Genomic DNA, 3468 nt, shown 5'->3' with positions numbered 1-3468 from the left:
GTAGCTTATTCTGGAGAATGGCTGAGCAAACTGCGTTTAGTTCCACAAGCGACCTTTCATCTAACTTTCGTTTATTTGCTAGAAGCTCCTTTAAAAATTTGACTACGTTTGGCATCTGCGAAAGTGCTTCAATAAACGGTAAGTTAATATGTAGTTTTTTTAAAAGTTTAAGGAATTTACCAAATTGTTTTTCTAAGTGGTCTTTCCTTGTCGCATTGGGGTATGGTACACGAGGTTTATATTCTGGACTTATCAATTTTTGTTCGTTTTGGCCTACCTCAGCCTTACATTCGCTTTCCACTGGTTTTGGCCTTAGTTTTGCCACTAACCCTCCCTCATCTTGAATGGAAATTGCATTGAGTTACTCCCATTGGGTTAGATTCAGTGTTGCTTAGTAGACTACCTTGTGGTCATTCAGAAATCAATTTGGCAAGCTGTCCAATCTGAGTTTCGAGCCCTTGGATATATGCTTGTTGATTCTTAAGTGTCGGCTCGGTATTCTAAAAATGAGTCTCTGACACCGAGATGAATTTGGTTAGCATCTCCTCAAGGTTTAGCTTTTTCTCCTACTAGTATGGTGGTTGCTGAAAGCCTTGAGGTGGTCTCTGATTTCCTTGGCCTCCCCATGAAAAATTTGGGTGATTCCTCCAACCTGAATTGTAAGTATTGCTATAAGGATTGTTTTGTAATCGAGGATTATTACCCATGTAATTTAACTGCTTGTTCTCCATGTTGTGGCCATAAGGTGGGTGTTCTGAATTGCTCGATCCACCTCTATTTGCTTCGCATTGCATTACTGGGTGAACCTAAGAAGAACTAAGAAAACCATCAATTTTCTTATTCAAAAGTTCTACCTGATTAGAAAGCATGGTGATCGAATCGACGTTATAAACACTGGCTATTTTCGTTGGCTTTGTCCTCATGACTTGCCATTGATAGTTATTTAGTGACATCTCCTCTATAAATTCATAGGCATCTTCAGGTGCTTTATTATTGATGGTTCCACTAGCAGATGCATCAACCATTTGTCGAGTAAAGGTTTGAACCTGTAGCCAGAGTGGTAACCCGTGGTGAGGGCATCATCTCAAGAGATCCTTGTATCTCTCCTATGCATCATATAGTGTCTCTAAATCCATCTGCACAAAATAAGAGATATCATTATGTAATTTAGCAATTTTAGCTGGCGAAAAGTATTTTAATAGAAACTTTTAGGTCATTTGTTCCCAAGTAGTAATTGACCCTCGTGGTAACGAGTTCAACCACTGTTTAGCCTTGTTTTTCAATGAAAAGGGAAACAAACGAAGATGTATGGCATCATTAGAAACACCATTGATTATAAATATATCGCAGAATTCCAGGAAATTTGCTAAATGAGCATTTGGATCCTCATCCTGCAAACCATCAAACTGAACAAAATGTTGTATCATTTGAATTGTGTTAGGTTTCAGTTCAAAATTATTTGCAGTTACAGCAGGTCTAACTATGCTTGATTCAGTTCCTATTAAAGAAGGTTTAGCATAATTATACATAGTGCACGGAGTAGGATTCTAATTTACTGGATTAATAGCAATCGCAGGAGGTATCAGGTTTTCCTGATTTTTAGCCATCTCCTCAGTTGCGATTTGAATATCATCCTCTTGCTCGTCCTCTGTGTATCTTAAGCTTCGCCTTATTTCTCTTTGGTTTCTGCGAACTATACGATCGATCTCACTATCAAAAAGTAATGGTCCTGACGAGTTTCTTCTAGTCATAAACTATAAGAACCTGCCAGAAAAAGGGAAAAAGAAGAATTAGTAATAAAAATTAGAATAAAATTTAAATTGTAGTAAAAGTAAATGGCTAAAGTAATAAAAATCGAGTATTCCTAATATCTTAGCTCCCCGGCAACGGTGTCAAAAACTTGATACGCGTGATATTCATGACAGGTTTTAGATATTTATAATGAATCATTCTTGAAACTAACTATTATCATGATGAAGGCAAGTGTACCTATCGAACAGTAGTATAGCTTTAGCAAGACCGGAATGTCGAACCCAAAGGAACTAAAAGTACTAGTAATGACTGTCTTTTTATTATCTAGCCTAATAACAGTGGGGTTTGTTTTAACTAACTAATTAACTAAACTAAGAATTCATAGAAAATAGAATTGGGGAATTACTTTTGGAAAAACGATTGAATTAAGACAATACCTAAGGAAAAATCCACCTAGACTTTACTTGTTATTTAACTCTGAATCGGACGATTTATTCATTTGACTTGATCCGTAGAAATCCCTAAGTTATATTATTATCTCTCTCGAGACTAACAACGTCTAACCCTAGGTTGAATAATTGAAATATCTTTCTAATTAACTCCTTAGGGTTGTATTAACTCGATCTATGGATCCCCTTATTAGGTTTCACCTTAATCCGGAAAAATCTTGTCACCCTATCTCTAGGCGCGCAAACAACTCCGCTTAATTATGACAAATGTACTCTTAGACAGGGTCTATTCCTCCTCTAAATAAGCGCTTAACTTGAATCAATATCCTGGAATGTCAAAACAAGAATGAAGAACACATAATTAAGAACAAGTCAAATATTTATCATACAATTCAGATAATAATAACAAGATCTATCTTAGGTTTCATTCCCCTTAAGTATTTAGGGGTTTAGTTCATAACTAAAAAGATAAACATCTCAGAAGAATAATGAATACAAAACATAAAGAAAAACCCAAAACTCCTGAAAGGAAATTGAGGGGAGATCTTCAGTCTTGATGATGAATCCGGCTTCTGAGATGGATCAATCGGCTTTCCTTGAGTAGTTCCCTACTTCCTACTCTGTGCGTCCCTTTTTCCTCCTCATCTAGGGTGTATTTATAGGCTTTAGAATGCCTAAAAACGCTCAAAATTGGCCTTTTCCGAATTGGACTCAACTTGGGCTCGACAGGTACATGCCCGTGTGACACGCCCGTGTGCGATTACTTCGGGCCGTGGTCAAGCCTGTTAAATAGGCACGGGCGTGTGGTCCACCTGTGTGAGTCGTGCTTCGATTCTGCCAAATTGACACGGCTGTATGGTATACCCGTGTGACGAAGTTCAGGCCGTGTTGATTTCGTACGTTGGCCCATTTTCTCCGTTTTTGGCCCGTTTCTCGTTCCTTTCGCTCTCTTATGCTCACCTAAATATAAAACATGAATTAAGGCATTAGGAGCATCGAATTCATGAAATCTAAGGAAAAATCATCCATAAAGGGTGTTAAGCATGGGGTATAAATATGTATAAATTACGGTTTATCAGACTGCATTTGATATTTGTGGGAGTTCAGAGATCTGTTTATCCAATGTATGATCACCCGATTAAGCCATGAGAAATGAATGCCAATATATTTTTGTGCTATTGTTGCTATATCAATTGATGATTAAATGCCATGAATAAATGATATTTGGTATTTAAAATGTTTATGGGAAATTTAATTGACATGTTCA

At 37.1% G+C, this 3468-nt stretch overlaps 1 non-coding gene across 1 annotated transcript; it reads left to right on the top strand.

Annotated features, from left to right (window-relative positions):
* The first annotated feature begins 1062 nt into the window (after positions 1-1062).
* On the top strand, positions 1063-1168 carry LOC128284795 (small nucleolar RNA R71). Its single transcript, XR_008275218.1, has one exon. It is a non-coding gene; the product is annotated as a small nucleolar RNA R71 (small nucleolar RNA).
* The last annotated feature ends 2300 nt before the right edge of the window (positions 1169-3468 follow it).

Source organism: Gossypium arboreum, chromosome 11 (genome assembly GCF_025698485.1).
Source record: "Gossypium arboreum isolate Shixiya-1 chromosome 11, ASM2569848v2, whole genome shotgun sequence".
Classification (NCBI taxonomy): Eukaryota; Viridiplantae; Streptophyta; class Magnoliopsida; order Malvales; family Malvaceae; genus Gossypium; species Gossypium arboreum.
Note: the sequence above shows the minus strand (reverse complement) of the source record. Positions and strands in the feature narration are given on the sequence as shown.